Here is a 27236-nt window from a genome sequence, read left to right as displayed (position 1 = left end):
CTGTAAGGCTGGGGGGGGGGTTTCAAAGATGCCAAAGGGAGTTAGCAAGGTGTCCAAATCCCATAGGAGTCCAATGGGAGTTGAGTGTCTAATTCCAGAGGCTCCCTGGAAAAGCCCAGCCTAAATCTGAAAACTTCCATAATTTCTTTCTTTAACGACGTCGCTATTTTTTAAAAATGTAACACGTTAAGTGGCACGGTGGGGAATGAGCTGCAGCAGGTAGACTGGCAGGGGAGGCCTCTGGATGGGGGAGCTTGGATGGGAACAGACAGCGGAGGGAGGAATGGTGATGGAAGACAGGGAACCAACCAAAAGCAAGAGGAGTAGGCAGAGAACTGGAGATGCCGGGGAAGGGGTGGGCTAAGCAATACCTGCAGAGAACAGCAGGTGGACCGGAAACAAGACAGGCAGCTGGGCCAGATGGAGAGCAGTAGCAGCAGGAAATCAGCTAAGCGGGGTAAGGAGCAGGAGAGACGGTTGGACGGAAGGGCCATCTGGACTAGGGGGCAGTGTGGAGTTGGGGTGAGCTTACAGAGCAGAGCAAGCTACTGGGGAGTAGCTGATCCGCCTGCCAGCTGGTGGCAGCGTGAGGATGACTACAAGTGTGTGTCCCCCAGCCTGCTGGGAGGAGCTGTGTGCTGGGCTGCAGTGGGCGGGTAGGGAGGAGAAGAGCTGCTCCCTGCCTGACTTTGGGAGAGCAAATGGGTGCACTGCAGCATTTTGTTAGTGCAGGGAAAAGGTTAAGCACATCTTTGCCTTTGGACAGCTGATGTGTTGCTAGGGGATGGGTCTTCACCAGGAAATCCTCTCTCTCTGTAGGCGGAGTGGGTCCCCAGGACACTGTTACACTGCAAACGCACAGCTCTGTCTGCTGCAACATGCTGCAGAGTGCTACCACAAATCAGTGTCGTTTACATCCCAATGCACTGTTTCCCTGAAGTCTCCCAGAGCCGGCCGCACTGGGCTGTAGCAAATCAATATAATCTGGCTCACCGCTTGCCTCCCCCTAGGATAAGGGAGCAGACTGCTCTGTCCTGCAGCAAATCAGTGTGAACCCTGTGGGTTACTCGGCACACTGCTCTTCCAGCGTGGGGCACTATGCTAATACAAATCAGTCGAACCTCCATCTCCCTACAGTATCCTGCAGCATGTCTCACCGCGGTAATCTGCAATCAGTATAATCAGCACCACAGCTAAAGCCAGGGGAGACTTGGCAGCTTCAATTTGCAGGGAACATTTCCATTCATTTTGCTTTCAAACTATTTGGGGTGGGTATGCCCCAGACTGCTCTTTGGGCTGAATGTCTAGTGATCACCAAAACTGAGCAGAGCACACAGTTACAACCACTGGGATTCACCTGCCTGCAAATCTCAACCAGGCACGAGCATGTCGTTTTCAAGATTTCTTTGCAAAGCTATAAATCAGCCCTCAGATCTGTACCCTGGCTCAGGAGTTATTCGGTGAACCTGATCTGAGTGTAACAAAACCATCCATTTTTGAGGGATTTCTTTGTGAACATTTCACACAGCCCGGATCTTGTTCCATTAAACCAAATTCATCCCGGGTGGCACTCCACAGAGCTCGGGAGGGTTACACCTACGATAAATGGAGCTAATTGTCCCCGGCAGCATTCCGAAGCAAGCCACCAATCAGTGCTTTCCGTCCCACAACACATGGTCTTTCTGTAACAACCAGTGGTTTACAAACTGATTTCTCTGTAGCACAAAGCATCGCATCCCCCATGACCAAAGTACAAGTTCTACCACAATAGCCAGCAAACGATGATACAAAGCAACTGAAAACAGCTAACGAAATCCTTCTGCAACAGCCCCAGACCTAGGGTTGCCACCTTTCTAATGGCTGGTAACTGGACCCCCAAGGCCCTGCCCCTTCTCCGCCTCTTCCCCCAAGGTCCTGCCCATGCTCCACCTCTTCCCTTGAGGCCCTTCCCCCTTCTCCACCTCTTCCCTTGACACCCCACCCCCTTCTCCGCCTCTTTCTCATACCCCGCTCCCTTTTCCTTGTACCCAAGGCTCCATCTCAGCTCCACCTCTTCTCCCCCAGATTAAAAAAAAACAGACATCAGGGCTTGTCAAATGACACAAGCTGAAACTCGGATTGTCTGGGTGAAAACCAGATGGGTGGCAACCCTACCCAGGTCAACTGATTGTATCTAAGATATGCATTATCAGCAATACAGTAAGAAGCCATCACTCCCAGACTGGTGAGCGTTAGTCAGTGGTTTATTCTACCCAACAATGGGAACAGGAAATCAAGCTATAGTTCCAGGTCCTCAGAACATTCTCCTATCAGTGTCACTAAAAAAGGATTGCTATATTTAACCCCAGACCGTTCCCTTATAGCACACAGAACGCTGGTGTTTCTTTGTCAAGGAAAATACTTTAGTCTAGCTATCTACTTAGAGTACGTCTCAACGAGCTATCACCAAAAAACAGCCGTGTAGCCATGGCAGCATGGGCATGCTACTGCCCTGAGAACAAACCTGCCCGGACCCCTTGAGTACTTACTCAGAGCAGGCCACACTGCCACTCTCCACTGCCTGTGTAACCCACACACCTCCGGGGTGTGGTGTTCCGCCCCATCTAGTGGCACCAAGACCACTTAGAGAGAGAGATCAAATGAGTCTGCTCTACGGCCTTAGCGCCCAGCCCGTTGGCTTTTAGCTCATGCTGTAGAGCAGGGACAGGCAACCTATGGCACGTGAGCTGATTTTCAGTGGCACTCACTCTGCCCGGGTCCTGGCCACCGGTCCGGGGGGCTCTGCATTTTAATTGAATTTTAAATGAAGCTTCTTAAACATTTTAAAAACCTTATTTACTTTACATACAACAATAGTTTAGTTCTAGAGTATAGACTTATAGAAAGAGACCTTCTAAAAACGTTCAAATGTATTAGTGGCACGCGCAACCTTAAATCAGAGTGAATCAATGAAGACTCGGCACAGCGCTTCTGAAAGGTTGCCGACCCCTGCTGTAGCAGCTCAGGCACTAAGCTCCAGAGGTCCCCAGTTCGATCCCGCCCGCCCACAACCGGGGTCTGTCGGCGTTACACGTGTGCTACTGGGACGCCACGACTATTTTTAGTGTGCTAGTACGAATCCGTCTATGTGAGCTGGGAATCGCACGTCTAGCTCCAAGTGCAGAAGTAACCTTAGCTGGAAAGTGCGTCAGAGCAGGGGTTGTCATCTGTGTTGTGTCTCTGCACAGTACCTAACACAACAGGGCCCTGTCCATAATTAGAGCCTTCAGGTGTCACCACCAGACAAATAAACAAAATCTGCCAGTACCATAGTATCTGAGTGCTTCACAGTCCCCGTCTGTGGTAGGGAAGTATTGTTATTACAGATTGGGAACAGAAGCACAGAGGGATTAAGTGACTTGCCCATGGTCACACGGGAAGTCTCTAGCACACCTGGGAGTTGAACCCAGATCTCTGGAGTCCCAGCCCAGGGCCTTGGCCACAAAAAACCTCCCCTTCCTGTCTGCCCTTTAAAATGAAATGTCTCTTTTAGGCTCTGCTCTGATCAGCAAGACGACAGCGCAGAAATTGGGGCTAGACCTTTCTGACCGAGACAAGCTGAACCAAGCCCCCAAAGGGAGGGCAATCGTGCTCTACCTGGCAGACAGTACGGTTGGTTGAGGCAGGGGCGTGGCTCTTCCGTTCGCAGCGACGGGGAGCAATTGCGGTGGATGATCCAAGCGCTGCCCTGGCAGTGAGAAGAGGAATAATTAGACGTTCGTAGCACCCTAGCTACAATCCCCACGGTGCTGGCAGAAGAACCCATCCCACTGCAAGATATCACCAGGATCTGGCGCGTGCTTTTGGCTCAGTCCCGCTGAGCGCCCTCCACTCCCCCTGACTCCAGCGGAGCTGACAGGTCCCAGTGCCTTACAGGTCTGCTCAGCATCACGTAGAACCAACTCCTTTGTGCCCACAGGGCTAGAACGTGGTGCGGAGGCTGCAGCTTTTCTCTATGGACAGTCCTGAGTTCAAGGCCCATGAGGGCACTGGCCTGACTCTATAGTCAAGGCCAAGTTTTATTTTGCACTAGAAGCCGGATTTCAAACGTCTTGTTCTATATGGAAAATGCTGTTTATCATCCCCTGGCTTATTGCGCTCGCTCCCTGAGGATGGAAGGAATTTTCTGAAAATTTACAAGTAAATCCACTAATTAGTTGAAATTAATTAAAAACTGGGTTCTTTAAGAAGCGTAGACTCTGTGGGTCTTTTCTGGGTCCCAAATGAACTCCCTAACGAAATAACACAGACTCTTCAGACTTCTCACCCAATTGAAATTAATTGAAACCTTGTGCATTAAACTATAATTGCAGAAATTAGGGTTGTAATTAAATCAGGTTATTAATGATGGTTGTATCTAATTATTATGATTAGATAGGTTACAGAGAGGCTTAGATACTTTTTCAGGCGGGCTATTGTGACATCTAAGGTAACTCATCCAATCACCTCTACCCCTAATTTGCAACAATTCTATTAGCTGTAATAATTCAGCAGTATGAGGGGAACTGGCCCCGTGTCAAGAGTTCTCATTGGTGAATTACTTAGATCAACTGTCACTGCTCTTTAAAGCTTCTGTGGCAACATGCTAGCTTGGCCATCAGTGCTTGAAAGGCTTCCAGTGACATTGCTACCTTGGCTCGCTCTACTGCATGATGAGGGAAACTGAGGCAGAAGTGCAAGGAGGGCCCTTAAAGCTCAGAGGCATTGGGACTTCGGGGCAGGACTCCCCCTGCTCTCCTTCACATACTGCCAGTCTGCAAATTAAGTGTGGGATTCACCACAATATGTCAGCCGTTCTACGCCCCTTTGAGGATGCAAATCGGCTATAAACCAGCTTAACTGGCCAGTGCATGCTGGCAGCTTTGTGCTACTAGAATCATAGATTAGCAGGGTTGGAAGGGACCTCAGGAGGTCATCTAGTCCAACCCCCTGCTCAAAGCAGGACCAATTCCAACTAAATCATCCCATCCAGGGCTTTGTCAAGCCTGACCTTAAAAACCTCTAAGGAAGGAGATTCCACCACCTCCCTAGGTAACCCATTTCGGTGCTTCACCACCCTCCTAGTGAAAAAGTTTTTCCTAATATCCAACCGAAACCTCCCCCACTGCAACTTGAGACCATTACTCCTTGTCTGTGGTGTACCAGTGAGTCTGCCTTGGAAGTTAAAGTTAAAAAAAAAGTATGTCTTCCAGTTATAAGTCCCATCACCTGGTAGCATTCTCTTTGGGCTTCTTACGGTGAGTTTTTTAAAACGAAGGAAATTCACAGAGAAAAGACTACGTTAAAGTGGAGTTTAAGTTAAGAGTACATATGAGTAATTTAAGGGTAAAAGATATTAGAGGGATTAGCCCATAAAAATAAGCATTATAACCCCGGAAATTCAGAGGGGAGGCTACACTGAAAAGGACTCCACGAATGTTAAGGTCTGGAAATGGACAGTTAAGTCAACCAAAAACCTTAACCTTTTTTTCTATTGATGACAGGAAAGGGAAAATATGACCCCCCAAAAGTAAGGTATTTTTAGTTCACACTGATTTCTAATCTGGGAGCACAAACAATAAAATACCGTACTCCTACTGCCTGGGGTCACTATGGGGCAGAGGAAAGGTTGTTCATTCCCACAGGTGGCTGGTTTGGGAACGACCCGTTCCCATTTCAGTACAAGCAATAGGAATCCCTCTGGCTTCTGTTCTTCGCAAATATCTGAGCTCAAAGTCCTATGGCTCATCTCACCAACCTCTATGGGAGATGTTACCCGGCTTCTGCTTATCTAGGTACAAAAGGGCATCAAAAACTCCCTTGTACCAGACCCTGACTTTGGGACAATCCAGCTTGCACCAAACATTACAATGAATGCAAACGTTATGAGCCAGACTGGCCCGTCACACACATTTTATACTAGGATGTTCTCATGCCCCTCCATAGAGTTACTCATGATTGACACCAGTATAAATAAAAAAAAGGACCTGGTCCAACTGAAGCCAGTAGCATTAACCCTTTGATGACGGAATGCAAACAACGATGTACCTGGCAAATTGTCCAGCGTGTGCAGTTAAAGGGGTTTTAACCTTTTTTACCAGGAAGATGTTACTAGCAGTATTCCCATCCCAGGCACGGGGAACAGCTGCTCAACCCAAGTGGGAAAGGGAGGCTCAGAGAATATAATCTGATCCCTTCACTCACCATCTGCAGCATTGCCTAAATCTGAGAGAAAGGAATGAGACAGCAGAGAGCCTCTGAGCTCGGCACCGGGATGGCACTGCAACAAGGCGGCTGGCTCGCCTGTGGGCTGGAGATCCCGGGCCAAGCCCATGCTGATGACAGACTGAGCCCCACCGGAGGGGAATTGAAGAGCAGGAAGCTGCAATGAGACAGCAGAGCGTGAGAGAGGCTCCTGTAGGGAAGACCGTGAAACCCAGGGAATTGCTCCAGCTAGGAAGGGCTGGGCATAGCCTGCTAGGGTGGGAAGGATTTTGACCAGGTCTGGGGAGTTCGGACTCCACCCAGCTGAAGGCTGGAGGGGAGATCTTTGCATTTAGTTTTTGAATGTTAAGTTAATAAATTGGGCCAAAGCAGGGCGGTTGTGACTGGAAACCCCCTGTGTGGAGTTTATTTGGGACTGTAAGTAGGGAAACTGAGGTAATGGCTGCATGAAAGGATGCCCTGAGTCCACCAGGGGGCGCCATGAGGCAGCCACTCATCAACCCTCATCCTACCAGCGCCTTGAGGTCAGCGCTTCCCTGAATGGGAGATGAAGCTAGGGTGACCAGACAGCAAGTGTGAAAAATCGAGACAGGGAGTGGGGGGTAATAGGAGCCTATATAAGAAAAAGACCCAAAAATCGGGACTGTCCCTATAAAATCGAGACATCTGGTCACCCTAGATGAAGCCTATATCTCCTTTCCAGCAGGGATTGTTCAGCAGTGTGCATGTTAGGAACAGAGCAGCTGGGTGCAGCCTCATGGCTGCAGGCAAACACGGAGGAAGTGAGCGAGAAAACAGAAATAAAGAAACAAAGATTCAAGAGGCAACAGGGGAAGAAAAGAGGAACCCAGATGAGACCCTGAGAACAGAGACAAGGAGCGGCCTTTCCTGCTCAACTGGCATTAGGGTCCAGCAGGCTGGGGAATATGGTGGTGAGGAAGAGCTCCCTTGGTGCCTTGGCAAGACTGCAATGATTTTTATATGTGCATAGCTGTGTGAACAGGGGAACTAGACCAGGGAAATTCCTAGATCGGCAAGACTATGAAGATCTGCCCCATCACTGAGAGCTGGGGATGTGGTGGTGGGACGGATACCAGGATGGCTGCTGGGATAGCGCAGATCCTGAAGAACAACCAGATCTTCACACCACTGACCTCCAGAATAACAGTGCACCTCTCCTGGAACTGAACAACTTTGAGAGAGACCTCAAAGGAGAATGAGCTAACCACTGGGCAAAGATCAGAAATCCCAGCCAGTCCTTAACCCAAACCTTCTCATTAGCAGGTCCCTCTCCAGTGTCCTCTGGGAAACAAAGAGCCACAAATCAAATGTGTCTTTAAAACACTTTCATTATAACCTTATGGTTACTGAGTGGGGTCACTACAGGGATGAGTTAAGGTTGGTTTGATGCCCTAATGATGCCTCTGGGAATGTGCAAGCAAGCAGAGAGGAGAGAGCCATTTTTAAAGGGAGAATGGAATGCAGTTTTGGGGTACGTCTAGACTCCACTTTAGTGTGTAAGATACCCCTCTATTTCTGATTCTTTCCATCCACTTTGCATAGATGTGATGCCCCACGTTGTTGTTTGTTGCTATAAGTTAAACCTACAGGAGAAGCATCGGATGACGGCATTAAAGCTACCAAAGCTCCCACTTACACTTAAATGTCCATGGCCTGTCACTTAGTATTTTCCACTTCACTTGTTACAGTTGAGTCACCTTGTTTTGCAAAGTTTTCTGATATTTTTGCAAGGGGCTGGTATCCCACATTTGTACTCCGGTAAAATCAGAGGTTACGACAGGTCACGGGGTTGGTCCGTGAATAAATAAGCAAGAAAAATCAGAGACTGGAAGGAAGGAATGAGACTTTGCAGTGAAATACAGAGCTACGACAAGACATCACTTCCATGCAAACACTCCCCAGGGAAGATTAAGCCAATTGTTTCCGATTGCTGTGGGAAGCAGAAGATTTGCTACCACAGCTGAGCGTGAAACCCAGAATCCAGGATTTAGAAGCATACGGATTCTTCCTTCATTGCAGAACTTTAAGGTTTTATTACATTTGGGGGAAGAGAGCTTTTTGCCTTTGAAAAAGGAGGGATTATTCATTTTAAAAGAACATTCAAAAATTCAGCAAAATTTTGCCAATCCCAAACAATCTCCTAGTTTTTCCTCTCTCTCCCCTCCATGATGCCAACTTGAAAGAACAGAGGGATCCACCTACTGCCCACCAAAAGACAGCTTTGGCAAATGCCAGGAACTCAGGGACACATTTGCTGGGCATGAAATGGAGTAGATCTAGATTGCAGCAAGGCTGGAGTTACAGCCCGAGGAAACTACCAATCCCAGTTAGCCAAGCTCCACCCTCATCCAAGCAGGTACTCTGAGCCGGATTGCAATCGAATGTGACATACTGGTACCTGTCATGTCTGTGGACTGAGTTAAGGGTAGCTGTGAAACACCAACTAGCTACTTTCAAGCCTATGGGCTGCCTTTGGGTCTGCACGGTGCAAAACCAGTAGCCAGATTTTTGTTTTCAAATGCACTTTGATGCGAATTCCCATCTCCGCCTAATCTGACAGTCTCCAGATGTCGTGTTTCAGTTTCTCGGCACACTGCGCTGCTTTAATTTTACAGACAAGTCGTATGTAAAATGCTTCCGTTTCAGACTCCACTGGGAAATGTTGTTGCCACAAAACTGATAGCTTGTTTTCTCTTTTGGTAATTACTTTCTTTTTCCCTTCAAATAAATGAGGAATGTTTTGAGAGGGCAACTCAATCCACAGCAAGCCCACATCTTCAGAATTAAAAGGAGTGTCTCGGTATGGATTGATCTCTAGCCAGTTCAGCCAAACAGTGGTAAAACAGAGTCAAAAAACAGGAGTGAGCATAGGTCAGAGCTGTGTTCCCTTCAGAAAGAAAAACAGCCATTTCTCTGGAATGTTTCATTGGGGAGTTTGGAGCTCATGGAGGACGGATGTTATGAACTCAAGGTAGTCAAAAGACACGAGTCTATGCAGAAGTACGTAGATCCCTGTATTGCTTTCTCTCTTGCCCTCTTGTAGATATGCCATGCACTTGATCCAGGCTCACATTAAATTGGTAATATGAGCTCACACCACTCTGTCCAGGCACCTTAGTCCTGGTCTGCAGTCTCCCTGCTATTCCAGAATAGAGTCAGGTTTTATAGAACACCTTTATTACACAAGAGAGCCTGGAGAGCTTTTACAAAGTAAAGCAATGAGTCCGCTATTGGCATGGCAGCATCTGTGTCAGCAGATGCAGCCACTGTTGTGGGCTCATCAATAACACACACAGCCTTGGGTGCTATTCTGTTGAAATGGAGTGGGGCCGAGTTGGCTGGGGGCCTGGGGCTCCTTTCTGAAAGTACCGAGAGAACTTTTATCCTCTTGCACCCGAGCAGACAGAAAGCACCTTGCTTTAATGTCTCTTTGGAAGGATGGCACCCCTTCTAGTGCAGCACTGCAGTGCCACCATTAGGTATTAAACCAAGCTCTGACGGGGGTCCTGAAGTCTGAGCCAGGAGAGCCCAATATCACTATGAGACAGTTCATACTGATAAAAAGAACGAGGAGTCCTTGTGGCACCATAGAGACTAACAAATTTATTTGGGCATAAGCTTTCGTGGGCTAAAACCCACTTCATCAGATGCATGGAGTGGAAAATACAATAGGAAGATATATTTATATACACACACACACACACAGAGAACATGAAAAAATGGGAGTTGCCTTACCAACTCTAATGAAACTAATCAATTAAAACGGGCTATTATCAGCTGAAGAAAAAAACTTTTGTAGTTTTGGCCCATCCTGATTATCACTACAAAAGTTTTTTTTCTCCTGCTGATAATAGCCCACTTTAATTGATTAGTCTCGTTAGAGTTGGTATAGCAAAACCCATTTTTTCATGTTCTCTTTGTATATATATCTTCCTACTGTATTTTCCATTCCATGCATCTGATGAAGTGGGTTTTAGCCCACGACAGCTTATGCCCAAATAAATGTGTTAGTCTCTAAGGTGCCACAAGGACTCCTCGTTGGTTTTGCTGATACAGACTAACACGGCTACCCCTCTGAAACCTGTCTTCATACAGATAGTGACACTACAGAAGGCCATTAACCAGATACCTGTCCTCTTGGAGACCTTTGGGTCCAGTTTTCCAAACCTGTCTGGCCCTACTAATTAGTTACCACAGATATGAATGGTCAGGTTCCTATACAACCTACTTTGGTAATAGGACCCTTTCCAAAGCTTTCACTTATTCTGGATTCGTTTACATCCTATACGAATATATACCTGCAGGGAAAAAACTCACTTCAACAGCTTAAATGCTTATATAGCCTCCAAAGAATTTCCCTCTGTCTCCTCTGCTGTTGCTGGGACTCCGTAGACATGCCATTTAAGCTTAACACACTGGGAAAGGATGAACTTCTCATTTCCATTTGCAAATCCCGCTCATCTCCCACTGATGGGTATTTTATGTCCAGATGCACTTATTTTATTTACTTACTTATTTGAGGAGGAAGGATGTTTGCCAGGGTTTAAATTCTCACAGAGTATTTTCCAGAACTCTGGGGCTTCAGCCCCAGAGGAGGGGCTGGAGTTTGGGGTTTCTGCCTTGTGGGTTTGAAAATATTTACCGGAGCTCTGCTCCAGCTGAATTTAAGCCCTTTTCAAAACATAACAAGTGTCATTTTCGGTACTATGGTGACGTGTGCCTTATAAATACCTCACATAGATTAATTAGATACAAGAGCAGACCACTGGCCAATCTAGTCTGGTATCCTGCCTCTGACACTGGTCAGTGCAGGAGTTTTCATACAAAGTCATAAAACCTCACGTAATTTATTTCATTGTACAATATTATACCATGGGGTAACATTTGTTCTTGACCCCAACCAATTTATTGTCTGCGGCATGATGGAGAGCTCTTATTAATGGCAGATGCCATCCTTACTCAGATCCTTGGGTCCAATTCCTTTTGTGAAGCTCAGTAAATGATTTCTTTGAATGGGGGCCGGGGAGGGTACCCCAGAGGCATTGGAAGAAATCAGGAACTCCTTCAACATTCCGTGGTGCCCGAAGCCATCTGGTAGGTTCTGTTGCTTCTCTCCCCATTTTCCCTCTTGTTGCTTGGCTCCATCAAGGTCTGAGATATTGAATCTGCTAGGCAGTGACTGGATGCTGCATACTCTCTGAGTACAAACTAAATCCATCACGCAGCCACGCAGGAGGGGAATTCAAACCATCACTAAAATCAGCCGGTTTAGGGATTTGAAACGTGGCTGAACATTAAATATTAATGGGGAACAGCTCAACATTTATTTTCATTTTCCCCGCTCTCGTCAATCAGCTGACAATTTGCCTTCCCCATGGGAGATGGGGTGAATATTCTCACCAGATTCAATTACCAATGAGTATATGGTTAATCAACATGCTGCAGGAAGGACAGCAGGTATTTGACTACTCCTCATACCTTTATCTACTAACAGCCTGATCCAACATCGACTCAAGTCAATGGAAGGGCTCCCATTGACTTCAGTGGACTTTGGATCAGTCCCCAAGGAAGATGGGAAACTGGGAGGGGACACTGGACCATCAGTCTCTGATATGCAAAGATCAGCCACGTTATGTGCGTTGTTATCAAACAATTCGCCAGTGGGTTACTTACCAGGATAGACCACAAAAAGAATGTGTTCCAGTGGCCATGCAACCATTCAGCTACAGAGAGGGTGACCAGACAGCAAGTGTGAAAAATCGGGATGGGGTGGAGGGTAATAGGCGCCTATATAAGACAAAGCCCCAAATATCGGCCCTGTCCCTATAAAATCGAGACATCTGGTCACCCTAGCTACAGAGTCAGTTTTTCGGAAGGACCTCAGGGTGCAGGCCCAGATTAACCAGTGTGCATTCCATGCATTTGCATAGGGTTCCCAGTCTCAGAGAGATTTGAGTTGGGTGTCGTTGCGACATGGCACACAGGTCATGGCACACAGGGTCGCAAAGCCACTCAAACTTGGGGTGGCCAGGCAGGTCACCGGTTCCCCCTCCTTAGCAAAATTCTGGTTGCACCTCTGCTTCATCATCATAGGAATGGGAAGAGACTGTCTAGGAAGGAGTATGGCAGAAAGGAATCTAGGGGTTATAGTGGACCACAAGCTAAATATGAGTCAACAGTGTGATGCTGTTGCAAAAAAAGCAAACGTGATTCTGGGATGCATTAACAGGTGTGTTGTGAGCAAGACACGAGAAGTCATTCTTCTGCTCTACTCTGCGCTGGTTAGGCCTCAACTGGAATATTGTGTCCAGTTCTGGGCACCGCATTTCAAGAAAGATGTGGAGAAATTGGAGAGGGTCCAGAGAAGAGCAACAAGAATGATTAAAGGTCTAGAGAACATGACCTATGAAGGAAGGCTGAAAGAATTGGGTTTGTTTAGTTTGGAAAAGAGAAGACAGAGGGGACATGATAGCAGTTTTCAGGTATCTAAAAGGGTGTCAAAAAGAGGAGGGAGAAAACTTGTTCATCTTAGCCTCTAAGGGTAGAACAAGAAGCAATGGGCTTAAACTGCAGCAAGGGAGGTTTAGGTTGGACATTAGGAAAAAGTTCCTGTCAGGATGGTTAAACACTGGAATAAACTGCCTAGGGAGGCTGTGGAATCTCCATCTCTGGAGATATTTAAGAGTAGGTTAGATACCTGTCTATCAGGGATGGTCTAGACAGTATTTGGTCCTGCCATGAGGGCAGGGGACTGGACTCAATGACCTCTCGAGGTCCCTTCCAGCCCTAGAATCTATGAAGCTATGAAAAACCACATCTTTTCAAATGCCTCCCCGGTGCAGAGATCTATGACTTTGCTTTTCTGTACACTGCACCTTTGAATTTCTAGGAGCTACCATTTTCTCCAGCAGAGTTAATAAAGGGAAGACACATGGTGCTCTCTCCGAAAGACCTTACTGTTGTTTATGTGGTTGCTTCCCTTAATTTAACTCTTCTAGGAAAGGCCTGTGGAATGTAATATGGGTGGCACCAATAGAATTCTGTGGACATCTAGACTCCCCTACTGCAGAGGTGGACCACCTGCACTGAGTCCCCCAAAGGGCCCATCCACTTGGACCCAATTGCATGATTGGGCCCTTGACAGAGTTCCATAAAAACTACTCTAAAAACCGAGATAGCATTCTGTTTGCAGTGTTGTTATAGCCATGTTGATCCCAAGATATTAGAGACACAAGGTGGGTGAGATGATATCTTTGAGTGGACCAACTTCTGTTGGTGAAAGAGACAAGCTTTCGAGCTACGCTCAGCTGAAGGAGAGCTCTATGTAACTTGAAAACTTGTCTCTTTCCCCAACTGAAGTTGGTCCAATAAAAGATATTACCTCAAAAACCCTGTCTCCCTATATAGAATTCTTTCCTTTCTATAGCATATATTAGCCAACCGGTCGAATTTTAGGGAATTATATCTTTGTTATAGCAATCTAGAGATGGGTTTAAAGATCATTCTCTATTAAAATCTATGGGATTTTTCCATAGGGGAAAAAAAATAATTCACATTGAAAGTATATGGACAATAGGGTATGGAAATATATAACAATCTTTGCATCTTAACAACTAAAAACCTTTTATTGGCAGTTGCCACTGAGCAAATTGAATTGCAAGGACTTTTGGAACCTAGAGCAGTGAATGAATTTTCAAAGAAACACTGTCAAGTAGTTTTCATAATTTTGTTTTTACTTTCTTCTCTTCATTTTTCCTGAGAAACTCAAACACACACTTTTTTCCCTACTGATTTTGTCCTTTGTCTATTTGACAAATACTGATTTCCCCCATCCCCCCGCCCCAAAGTTTTTACAACTGAGCTGAAATTAACATGGCTCCTTGTTTTTTCAGTAGTAACATGGTCAAAATCATCAATGATATCAACGCAGGTCAGGGAATGGGTTTTATTAGCCCAGTTTCTGCTCCCTGGCTGGTTGTTGTTATTATTTATTAATCCCTCGAATTGTGCATGCTGCTGGATAGATAAATAATAGATACAGTCCTGGCTGACAGATTCTTACATGCCAAAGACCTCAGTTGGCAAGGCTATTCTCACATGAGTTGTCTTTTCTCACCTGTGTAAACCCACTGATGTCAGTGGCCTGCTTGGGAAAAGTTTGGCTTAGCAGGATTAGGCCTTACATTTAGATATAACACAACAGGAGATGCTACAGACAGATCCTAGGTTATTATTTGTATTGCAGAAGCACCTTCAGGCTCCAGCTGAGATCAGAGTCCCATTCTACTAGATAGTTTATTTATCAGAGGGAGAGACAATCCCTGCCCCCAAAGAGTTTAAACTCTGAATATATAAGACAGGGAAAGGATGGATGGAAAACCAGAGAGAGGAAGTGACTCGCCAGAAACAGACCCCAAGTCTCCTGAGTGTTTAGTACCCTACCCACTAGAGAACCCTGCCTCTTAGACAGAACTCTACACTAATATTACTGCTAAGCTCCTATTGTCAGACAGAGACAGTTTGGGAGTATTGCCTGGGTTATGACTTCAGGACTTGATCCTATAAGAAGCAGTTACTTCTCTGTCATTAATTTTAAATCCATCGCCCTCTCATTAATCAATTAGTTGTTTAGAACCTGGAAAGCCTTTTGCCACCTGATTGCAATGCATACACAAGGTGCATTGAGTCAGATATTTCACCTGGCACCACTCCCTTTAAAGGAAGGGACAGCAGGTAATAACCACACACTCCTAGCGTTCATAGGTCCTTGGAGTTTCTGAATCTCCTCTGTTCCCCATCCTCTTGTTTCCTTTCTGTAAATGGCTGAAGTCATTAATTTACGGTTTAAAAACCCTTTACCGAAGTGGGCCTCAAGTAATAAATGTTTCAGAATTTCAATTAAACTAAATGTGGAAGCACTGGATCTGTGTTCTGTATCTAATGAGTCACGTAGAACCATTATCCCACTATCTGTTAAATACAACAAGGTCAGCATATTCCCCAATATAGCTTCATGACTGCACAATGAACTAGCACTGGCTAACACCGTGGGTGGGAGCACAACCCACCTGCTCCTGCACCCCCCTACTGAGGGGTTTGGGGTGTTAGAAGATGCCTTTGGTTGCCTGAAAATATCAACAGAGCAATGACAGGCTTTGGGGAGTAAAGGGCAAGATTTTAATCAGTTCAGGACAAGCTGGGGCATGGCAGGAAGGATATAAATGGGAGCTGAATTTGGACCTAAATAAGAAAAGACAAGGGGACATATACCTAGCATAGATCCTGGTGTCCACATCATAAACACCGTCATTATAACTGTTCCCCTTTTTGGCATTGTCAGCAGATGCTAAAGTCTGAATCTCCATGGAGACCAAATGACCTTTCAGCTCTACAGACAGTTCTCCTCAATACATCAGGTGAGACAGCTTGGGAGAAGCATGTGGTGCTATGTCCGTCCTGGGAGTTACTTCAATTAAAAGCACTATGTCATTCTATAAAACTAAATAAAAGGAAATACAAACCAAAAGAAAAATAATCCATGTCACCCATGCAAAGAAACCCCTTGAATGCTCTATACCATCCACACTGATGCATGCCCTTGTGACCAAGGCCTGGTCTACACTATGAGTTTAGGTCGAATTTAGCAGGGTTAAATCGAATTAACCCTGCACTTGTCCACACAATGAAGCCATTTACTTTGACATAAAGGGCTCTTAAAATCGATTTCAAGAGTCTACAGATCACTGCAATTCCCCCTTTCACAGGGCTTCTCCATCAATCACAACTTGCTCCGAATGCAGCAGAAGTTGGGCTCACAGGTTTGGGCTGCCGTGTTCACACTGTACCCACCTTGTGTTCTTCTGCACTGACTGCCTGTAAGAGTTTTACAGCACAGGCTGGCCTCTTCCTTGAGCTGGGCCTGACTGGTATCTGGGGTCAAACTAGAATTGGTTGGAGTGGGGAGGAAGAGGTATTCCCCCCCCCTCAAAAAAATCAATGCATGTTTTTTTCAAAGTTTGTCAAAAAATTGTTGGAACTTTTCCCGTTTTCAGCTGAAATTTTCCATAAATGAGGTTCTAGAGTTTTTGACCCCCCAAAATGTTGAAATGGATATTTCCCACAAAAATATCTATTTAGTCACCAAAAAAAAAATCCCTGTTTCTCATTGAACAAACTTTTGGACTGAAAGTTTCTGACAGTTCTAGTTCAAACACCCTTTGCTCTTCAAGGATCCCATCATCACACCACTGATCGGCAGTCAATTTTCCATCGTGGATCACAAAGTGTGAAACAGATTGAAATCTCCCCACTGAAATCCATCTCAGTCCATTGCTATGAGCTTCTCAAAGCCCTCTTGTTCCAACTGTTGGTTCTGTTCGTCAAAGACTTTAGAGGTAGTATTTTATTTTAATGGGTTTTTTTTATGATGATGTACAGCACCCAGAGTGTTTTGGTGGAGGTAGAGAGAAAGGTAGCACTATGAATAAAATTCTTATCTACAATCAGTAGCAGATACATTTTATGTGTGGCGGGGAACACACCTGTATATATCTTGATAAGCTTTCTAGCTGGTGTTAGCAACAGTAGAAAGGACCAGGACCATTATGACTAGAGTTTCAGCTGTGCATCCCTTTCCAAATAAGTAAACAATCTGGCTTTGAGTCCCAGCTTAAAACTGCCTTCACTCTCAGTTTCTAGAACGTAAAAGCAAAACCCTGATCACCTTCCCACGTCTCATGCAGCACACATTCTGTGGGAATCTGTAACACAACGGTGGCCCAATCAACTTTGTAGCCCCCAGTTGACTCCTGGGCTGCTTTTTTGGCCACCACCGCTCCCCAAAAAACTGTTTACTCACACTTTCAAAGTCTGTCCTTGCGATAGGCAAGTGAGTGCATGGGGCTACCCTCAGTTCCACCGCACAGTATCTATTGAGGATTGCTCCATCCACCAATGTTGGTTCTGACTGGTCTGTCACTGGATGACCACAGCTGCCATAGTTTACAGGGCCAGCCAAGTCCACTGCCACCACTCCACCAAATCAGCCCTAGCCCAGTCGGCTACCTGACCAACTTGGTTCCATTCTACCTCAGGCAACTTACCTCACCTCTCAAACAGGGGAGCTTAAACCCTCAAGGTACCTTCTCATAGCCCAGGACTCAGGCATGAAGCTTTTCCCACCAGAGCAAAATAAGACCCTCAGATGGGAAGAAGACGGCCTCCCTTGTAGCCTAGTGGTTAGGCAGCTCATGCAGGATACAGGAGACTCTACTTCAATTCCTGTCTGACTGATGAGCACAAGGAATTACAATTTTCTGGGGCACCTGGCACTGGCCACTGTCGGAAGACAGGACACTGAGCTAGATGGACTTTTGGTCTGACTCAGTATGGCCGTTCTTATGTTCTAGAATGGATCCCTGCTCTCGCTCTGTCTACCATAGGCTTTGCTACCAAGTCTGAGCCCACTGACTATCAGATCACAGTGATCTACTTTCCCCAGGGAATAACCCTCAAATTCATACACCTTTCCGCATAATACCCAGTTGCATAACACATTTAACATCATTTCTAAGAAAAGAACATAAAGAAACTTAAAGACACGATAAAGTCATTGCGGAGAAACTAAATGGATTCTTTGCTTCAGTCTTCACGGCTGAGGATGTTGGGGAGATTCCCAAACCTGAGCCGTCTTTTGTAGGTGACAAATCTGAGGAATTGTCACAGATTGAAGTGCCACTAGAGGAGATTTTGAAATTAATTGATAAACTTAATAGTTCTGCAATTTGACATTTAAGTTCTTTCAGAACTCTTGGGTGAATGCCATCTGGGCCCGGTGACTTGTTACTGTTAACTATGGTTTGTAACCTGTCCTTGAAATCAGCTTCTGTACTCAATGACCAGGGCCACTGAGAGCGGGTTCGGGCCCTGGTGAAAAAAAATTTCGGGCCCGCCAACAAGGGTGGACCGGTTAGCAGGGCTGACGAGAGGGGGGGAAGCTGGGCCCCGGGCCCCCTTCCGGACTGCCAGGCCCTGGCAATTTGTACCAGCTTCCCCCACCTCTCGTCAGCCCTGCAAGTGACTGGAAGATAGCCAATGTAATGCCAATATTTTAAAAGGGCTCTAGAGGTGATCCTGGCAATTACAGACTGGTAAGTCTAATGTCAGTACTGGGCAAATTAGTTGAAACAATAGTACAGAATAAAATTGTCAGACACATAGAAGAACACAAATTGTTGGGCAAAAGTCAATATGGTTCTATAAAGGAAAATCATGTCTTACTATTCTATCAGAGTTCTTTAAAGGGATCAACAAACATGTGGACAAGGGGGATCCAGTGGACATAGTGTACTTAGATTTCCAGAAAGCCTTTGACAAGATCCCTCACCAAAGGCTCTTACGTAAATTAAGTTGTCATGGGATAAAAGGGAAGGTCCTTTCATGGATTGAGAACTGGTTAAAAGACAGGGAACAAAGGGTAGGAATAAATGATAAATTTTCAGAATAGAGAAGGGTAACTAGTGGTGTTCCCCAAAGGTCAGTCCTAGAACCAATCCTATTCAACTTATTCATAAATGATCTGGAGAAAGGGGTAAACAATGAGGTGGCAAAGTATGCAGATGATTCTAAACTGCTCAAGATAGTTAAGACCAAAGCAGACTGTGAAGAACTTCAAAAAGATCTCACAAAACTAAATGATGGAGCAATAAAATGGGAAATGAAATTGAATGTGGATAAATGTAAAGTAACGGACATTGGAAAAAATAACCCCAACTGTACATACAATATGATGGGGGCTAATTTAGTTACAACTAATCAGGAAAGAGATCTTGGAGTCATCGTGGATAGTTCTCTGAAGACATCCACGCAGTGTGCAGTGGCAGTCAAAAAAGCAAATAGGATGATAAGAATCATTAAAAAAGGGACAGAGAATAAGATGGAGAATATCTTATTGCCCTTATAAAAATCCATGGTACGCCCACATCTTGAATACTGAGTACAGATGTGGTCTCCTCATCTCAAAAAAGATATACTGGCATTAGAAAAGGTTCAGAGAAGGGCAACTAAAATGATTAGGGGTTTGGAACGGGTCCCATATGAGGAGAGATTAAAGAGGCTAGCACTTTTCAGCTTGGAAAAGAGGAGACTAAGGGGGGATATGATAGAGGTATATAAAATCATGAGTGGTGTGGAGAAAGTGAATAAGGAAAAGTTATTTACTTGTTCCCATAATATAAGAACTAGGGGCCACCAAATGAAATTAATGGGCAGCAGGTTTAAAACAAATAAAAGGAAGTTCTTCACACAGCGCACAGTCAACCTGTGGAACTCCTTGCCTGAGGAGATTGTGAAGGCTAGGACTATAACAGGGTTTAAAAGAGACCTAGATAAATTCATGGAGGTTAAGTTCATTAATGGCTATTAGCCAGGATGGGTAAGGAATGGTGTCCCTAGCCTCTGTTTGTCAGAGGGTGGAGATGGATGACAGGAGAGAGATCACTTGATCATTACCTGTTAGGTTCACTCCCTCTGGGGCACCTGGCATTGGCCACTGTCGGTAGACAGGATACTGGGCTGGACAGACCTTTGGTCTGACCCAGTATGGCTAGTCTTATGTTCTTATGATCTTAAACTCCAAATAATACAATGATAAGCACTTTGTTAAATCACACTAAGGCATATGCAAATTAAACCTGGCAGCAGGTAGGGATTTATAGCTACGCAGCCAGCTAGCCAATGAAACAACACACAAGGTTTATATTTTATCAGGTTTCTGATAAAAATTCTGATAGTTTCTGCCTTAATTGTTTATCCCCTTCAAACTAGTGAATCCATGGAAGACTCTGATTAGAACTGTTCCCTCAGCCTGCTCCACTGGGTGCTATCCTCGTGTGTGGTTGAGGTTGTTGTTTTTATGGAATTAATTGGTTTAACATCTAGGAGAGATTCCGAAAGCAAGAGAGAGAAAGCAAAGAAAGTTGCCCCCTTTTGAATTGTTTCTCCTTTGAACCATGCTGGGAAGTAAAGGAGCCAGGGGCAAAAGAAGGTGCGATGGAGAAAACAAAACAAAGCAAAACAGGTTAGAGGGGAAAACCACAAAGAGAAAAAGAGGGGTGGGGAGGTTTTTCCTGTAGCTTCACAGACAGTATTAACATCTTGTTGCCTAATGACTCATGGGTGCAACAGACACCCCGTGAAAATAAACATGGGATGGGTAAAGCAAGCATCACTAACAGAGACACAACCACAGAGGCTGCAGTTAAACAAATGTTTGTTGTTTGACACCCTACAAGGCTTCCATCCAACACCTACTGGAATTGATATGCAAACTAGACACAATCAACTCTGGATTGAATAAGGACTGGGAATGGCTGAGCCATTACAAACATTGAATCTATCTCCCCTTGTAAGTATTCTCACACTTCTTATCAAACTGTCTGTACTGGGCTATCTTGATTATCACTTCAAAAGTTTTTTTTCCCTTAATTAATTGGCCTCTCAGAGTTGGTAAGACAACTCCCACCTGTTTATGCTCTCTGTATGTGTATATATTAGGGTTACCATTCGTCCGGATTTACCCGGACATGTCCTCCTTTTTGTGCTAAAAATAGCGTCCGGGGGGAATTTGTAAAGCACTCACAATGTCCGGGATTTCCCCCTCCCCCGGCACAGCAGAGCGAGCGGCTGGGAGGGCTGCAGGAAAGTCCCGGGCTGGACTCCGGAGCAGCTGGAGAGGAGCTCCGCCCTGCATTCTGAGCAAGTGTCTCAGCACAAAGTGCAGCCCTCCCCTTTTGCAACTGGGAGCGGTTTCTGCCATGCAGCGTAGCAAAACGGGAGCGAGAGCACTTTGTGCTGATACAAGGGCAGCTCTCCCCTGCAACCCGGTCCGGACCAGGGACCGGGTTTTGTTGTGCAGGGCCAGGGACCGGGTTTTGTTGTGCTGGGGAGCTTAGCCACGTGTCCGGCTCGCACAGAGCCCAACACCCTGTTCTGAGCAGCAGGGTAAGGGGGGGCAGGAGAAGGGGCAGGGAGGTTCTGGAGGGGGCAGTCAAGAAACGGGGGGGGGGCTTTTGGGGGGAGTGGAGAAAGTTTTGGGCAGTCAGGGTACAGGTAGGGGGTAGGGTCCTGGTGGGCAGTTGGGGGGGGTCTTAGGAGGGGGCAGTTAGGGGACAAGGAACAGGGAGTCTTAGGTAGGGGGTGGGGTTCTGGAGGGCAGTTAGGAGCAGGGGTCCCAGGAGGGGGCAGTCAGGGGACAAGGAGCGGGGGGTAGGGGGCTGGGAGTTCTGGGGGGGAGCTGTCAGGGGGCAGGGGTGGGGAGAGGGATCGGAGCAGTCAGGGGACAGGGAGCAGAGGGGTTTAGATGGGTTGGGAGTTCTGGGGGGGGCTGTCAGGGGGCAGGAGTGCGGAGAGGGATCGGAGCAGTCAGGGGACAGGGAGCAGAGGGGTTTAGATGGGTTGGGAGTTCTGGGGGGGGGCTGTCAGGGGGTGGGGAGTGGTTGGATGGGGCGTGGGAGTCCCAGGGGTCTGTCTGGGGGTGGGGGTGTGGATAAAGGTTGGGGCAGTCAGGGGACAAGAGGCAGGGAGGCTTAGATAGTCCTGGGGGGCAGTTAGGGGCAGGGGTCCCAGGAGGGGGCAGTCAGGGGACAAGGAACGGGGGGAGGGTTGGGAGGTCAGGGGGGGCGGGGCTAGGGCGGGGCTCCTCCCGTCCTCTTTTTTGCTCGCTGAAATATGGTAACCCTAGTATATATATCTCCTCAATATATGTTCCATTCTATATGCATCCGAAGAAGTGGGCTGTAGTCCACGAAAGCTTATGCTCTAATAAATTTGTTAGTCTCTAAGGTGCCACAAGTACTCCTGTTCTTCATCCAACACCTATTCTCTCATTCCCATCTCGCCATTATCACCATTGTCTCAGGCTTAGAGGCTGCTGGAGGAGGGGAGAAATGGGGAACCGAAAATGCTCCTTGCAGAACTTTCCCAAATGCTAATGTCTCCCTCCTGCAGTCACAGCAAGATGTCTTGTCCTTGGCAAAGAGACAGAGCTACAGGCTTAGCGCTTGTGCAGCCTGTGATGGGGTCACAGATCAATGGGGTATTTGACTTTTTATTAGTATTTCATGGGTGCATTTTAGTGCTCCTGAGAGCCAGGCTGGGCTCACAGCATCAGTTAGCTCAAGGGATGCTACAGGCACATTCTGTGCAAGGTCCTTCCTCCACGGCTTTGCCAATGCATCTCTGTAGAGTCAGAATCAGCGTAAACCTTGGCATTCAAGGCCCCATAAGCACTCTGGATATGGCAGCGGGGGTTAACTAGAAAGAGCTGTCCCTGGGGAACATTGGGCCAGATCTCGGCCTGGCCAGCACCCTCAGGCAACCCACATTGTAGGCCTTGGGGTTGTGAGGAGATGTGAATCAGCCCACTGTACTTGGACCATGTCCTCAAGGAGTCTTTCCTGACTCCTGCAGCAGTAGGCTGGGTTCAAAAGCCAGCAATTCATGGACTGGTCATCCCCCATAGCTATGTATGGAGAAGGGGCCCTCCACATATGATCTCCCACATGGACAGCTGGGGTCAGCTGCCCCTAAAGTACTATCCCAGCCTCCTCCCAAGGGTGCTTGACAGGTCCAAGTTCTGAGCAGACAGATGGGGCAGTGCCAGGGCAGGCTGAGGCCCCACACATCATCCCTCCTCCAGCCCCATGAAGCTTATGCAGAAAAGATAATATGGCTCGGGCCCTGCAGCCAACCCCAGGTTTGAACCACATTGCCGGAGATCAGAGATGGGGAGTGGATTGGTCTGCCAGGTCCAGGAGCAGGTCTCACAACCCTCATCTCAGACAGAGCAATTCTGCAAAGGATCCGGAAGGAGATTTTTTTACACACCCCTTGAACCTCATGCTGTGGGTCTGCCCATAGAGGGGACAACCCAGGCCCATGGGGGGTGAGAATCACGAAGGGTTCAGAGTGCATTAGCTTTGAGAAACTGAACAGAGAGAGAGAGGGCCTGAGTTTCCTATGATTCACACCTTAGGTAATACCACTGACTTCAAGGGCTTTCCCCCTGAATAACACCGGGGTAGGTGAGGGGAGAATCAGGCCCAGAGACCTTAGCACATAAATGGGCACAGAGGGCCGTCATTACACTTTTATGTTCATCATAGATTTCCTTTTAGACACAGGGGCGATATTATATATTCTCTTCCCCTCACTCCTCCCTCCACATCTCCTCTTCCTTCCTTTCTCTTTCCATTCCTCACTTTTTCCCCTCCATCTCTCTCTCTCTCTCTTTTCCCCCTTCCCTCTTTCTGTCACTGCTTCTTGCTGTCTATTTTTTCGCTCACTCCTCTGGCACCCGCTTATGACATTTTTATTCCTTTCGCTGGGTTATTTGAAGCTATGGCTGCACCGGGCGAACAGTATTTCTGTAAATAAGTTACAGCCACATTCCATTTGTGTCATTTCCAGCTGCAGAATTGACGTGTCAGCTAATAAAGGGTAGCATGGCCCCCTCGGGCAAGCTAAAATGAGAGAGCAAGATGGGGAAAAAAATCCACCATCAACGATGGAGAAATGATAAATGTCTTTTCAGAAGAAGCTAAAGTACCTGTTTCATTAGATGAAATATGAGTAAGGGAGTGGGGGGGGAGGAGAAAAGGGGCTTATATCTTTGCCAAAAGAGCTTGTTCCCAAAGGGTCTCACTAACTCGGGAAAGCATCTGCTTCCTGTCTCAACTGTAAACAAGGGGGAAATATCCAGCTTCACTGAAACCATGCCGAGAGGTGAAGGTGACGCTAACATCATCATGTTATTATCGGTATGTGATTGCAGAGCCCTCACCTGTTCAAAATCACAAGTCAGGCTCCCAAAAATCACGAGCTGTCTTCTTCTCTTTTAAATAATGAATGTTGGGTTCTTTTTATTTGCCTTCTGGGTTCTGGGCCTTTAGATCGCACTGGCTTCACACGTTCCAGTTTTCTCTGCAACCACAGGGGCTAGAAACTTGCTTCTTTGTATATGGATGTTGCGATACTCATGCAATCCGGGCTTTAAGAAATACAACCCCGGTTGCGAGACTTGTGATCGAATTTCAAGAGCTGGCAACACTGCAGGAGCCTGAAAGTTCCAGTCAGGCTCAGCGTCCCGCTGCGTTAGGAGCAGCGTAATCTATTCGTCTCTAGAAGAAGCACTGCGAAAGCCGCACAAACTGTGCCATATGCTGGTCCATCAAGTCTCCCTCAACTCTGCACCCAGAGGAGCCATTGCTAGGGATGAGAAGGGAACTGGTCCATTCAATCCTTGGCCTGTCTGCTTAAGCAATTAACAAGGGAGCCAACTGTGATGGTGATGTGGCCACCACCAGTCGTTAATGATCTTCAGTCACTACTCACAGCCATCCATTGGCATATTGGAACCAATAACTTCCCTCCTGCTCCAACGGTCTAATTCAAAGCCCATCAAATTCATGAAAAGGCTCCCACTGACTTCCATGGGCTGTAAATTACTCACGGACCTTTTCATTGCTTCGTTCTCTGGATGTTAAAAGCCAAAGGCTGGTGTATTTTGGCACTTTCCGTTGGCCAGGCCTACAGAGACCAAACTTGACCAAGAGGTCACATGGGGATGTCCCTATCTGTGAATCTCTGTTTAACAGGAATCATTAACATTTTAATAATATTAATCCTCTTTAATTACTGCCTCCTCCTCTTTTCCTTTCCAAACAAAAACATCAGTTTCCCCTCAGATACTGTATCTCCAAGGAATGCCCTAAAACATAACTGGGCATCCAGTGATCTCAGCTCACAAGACAGGACTACCCTGGGAGAGGCAATTCATTTCATTGAGAGACAGCTGGAAGGCACTGCCTTCCAAAACCCTCAAGTGAGCAACCACTGCAATCCATACAGGCCCATCCTTAGGTTATGAAAGCATTTCCATTGCAAACCGATGAGGTTTTCCTAGTAAATTTTAACTAGACCTCAAGTCAGTATCACCATTTTTAGCAAAAAGAAGAAAAACGAAGGAGAATCCAGGGAAAACCCAGCTGGAGCTGCTTCAAATATTCCTCTGGAAAGCACGAAGCTTCCAGCACTAATATAGGGAACTGGTAATTTTCAGAAAGAGTTGGGGGAGGCAGAGAGGGCCCAATCCTGACAGGTGCTGAGCTACTCCTACAAGGTATTTAGTGCCACTCAACACTGGCCAGTATGAGGTCCGAAGTCCAGATAAGCATCCAGAAGTTTGGAGGATTCTCGGAGGCTTGGAGTCAGCAAACCACCTAAGCATATGCTTTACTGTAAGCGTGTGGTTAGCCCTGTTGACATCAATGGGACGACTCAAATGCGTCAGGGTCAAGCATGAGCTTAAGCGCTTTGGAGGATCAGGGCCTAAACTATGGGAACCTCTTGATCCTGTAAAGCTGGGCTGGCAATCTCAAGAGAAAAGGGTCTGTCATCACCAGATTTCCAGGATTTTGAGCTTCTCTCCAGATTGCAAACCCCTCAAGAACTTTTTCCCCGCTTCCCCTTCCGGGCCCAGCCAGAACCAGACAGTGCAGGAAGACAAACTTTTTCAGACCTCAGGCTGTCTTTGGCTGCATTTGGGCTCCAGTTCTGGGGAAGGCTAAGCTCCTTCCTGGTTTGAGGAATTTCTGAGGACACACGGTTGCTGAGATCTTCTGGTGCAGGGTGGCCACCCAGCACAGTTCTGCGGGCAGATCCTGGCCATAAGGGAACTTCTGTTGGCATAGAACCAGCATAGCAGCTGGCATGCCAACCCACTGTTGCCAGCATAGCAGGTGTGGCCACAGGAAAGGGCTGGGTGTCCCTATACCCCAGCTGCCATCCTGATTGGCTAGGGCTACTGGCAGAGGTTACAGCAGCCTTTAAGCTGTTCCAAGTTGCACCAAGGGACACAGCCAGCCCAGGCGTGAGGAAGCATCCTGCTCTTCAGCTATAGTGCGCACTCCCTGGTCATAACCCAGGACCTGAGCCACATTGGATGTAAATGGGAGGTTTTCCATTGATTTCAGTGGGTGATGGGTTAGGCCCATACGCTAAGTGTGTGTTCACATGGCGCTATGTCTGCAGTCTTTAAAGGACTCAGATCCTCTCTGCCGGTCATTTAGGAGTCTGTGTTCAGAATCGTTCAGGGATTTTTCCTTTGAACCCAATGGAAATCACACTGCTAACCCATCCCCCTCACCACTTACATGGATTTGAATATGTAGGGGTTATTTTTTCTGCATCTGTATTGAAGAATCATCATCCCTTGGGGCACGGGCATGGTTTTGACTCAGAGAACGGTGTCCCTCCAATTACCCACCTGAAAGTTTCACAAATTCAGCTAAACTCCGCACTCCAGCAAGTCACTGGGTATCAGCCTGTTTAATGAAAGTCACCTTTATACAAGGATCTAAATCCTATTCTCTAGGAACTGCCAGGGGATTTTCAGGGCATAATCTGCCTACTATTAACCCTCCATTGCCGAGAAACGTCTGCCGGTGCTGTTCAGCTTGAGGGACAGTACAAGCCTCATATGTGCACCGTGGGGGGCTGGGAGCATTCAGGCTCTCATAGGCAGAAAGGAAGTTGAGCCGTTAGTTTCATATCTGTTGCACAGCAGAAGAGAATGTTGACAGAAGGGACTGGTGGGTTAGGCCACAGCTGTCCCCAAAATTTTACTTTGAGAAACTAGCTCAAGTTGGGAAGAAGTTGAGTCATAGAATCATAGAATATCAGGATTGGAAGAGACCTCATGAGTCATCTAGTCCAACCCCCTGCTCAAAGCAGGACCAACACCCAGTAAATCATCCCAGCCAGGGCTTTGTCAAGCCGGGCCTTAAAAACCTCTAAGGATGGAGATTCCACCGCCTCCCTAGGTAACCCATTCCAGTCAGACCGATGCATCCCAGCCAGGGCCTGCCGAATGGGACCCTTATGCAGTTCTACTGATGCACTGCAGTTCTAACCTG

General features: G+C 46.7%; 1 long non-coding RNA gene across 1 annotated transcript in view; it reads right to left on the bottom strand.

The window, feature by feature from the left end:
- Window positions 1-3636: 3636 nt before the first annotated feature.
- Window positions 3637-27236, bottom strand: part of LOC135973203 (uncharacterized) — a 108881-nt gene continuing 85281 nt past the window's right edge. Inside the window, exon 3 of the long non-coding RNA XR_010589933.1 lies at window positions 3637-3727. This is a non-coding gene — a long non-coding RNA (uncharacterized LOC135973203). The remainder of the gene's footprint in view (window positions 3728-27236) is intronic.

Source organism: Chrysemys picta, chromosome 8, assembly GCF_011386835.1.
Source record: "Chrysemys picta bellii isolate R12L10 chromosome 8, ASM1138683v2, whole genome shotgun sequence".
Classification (NCBI taxonomy): Eukaryota; Metazoa; Chordata; order Testudines; family Emydidae; genus Chrysemys; species Chrysemys picta.
The sequence above is the reverse complement of the archived record's forward strand: the minus strand, read 5'-3'. Positions and strand labels throughout refer to the sequence as shown.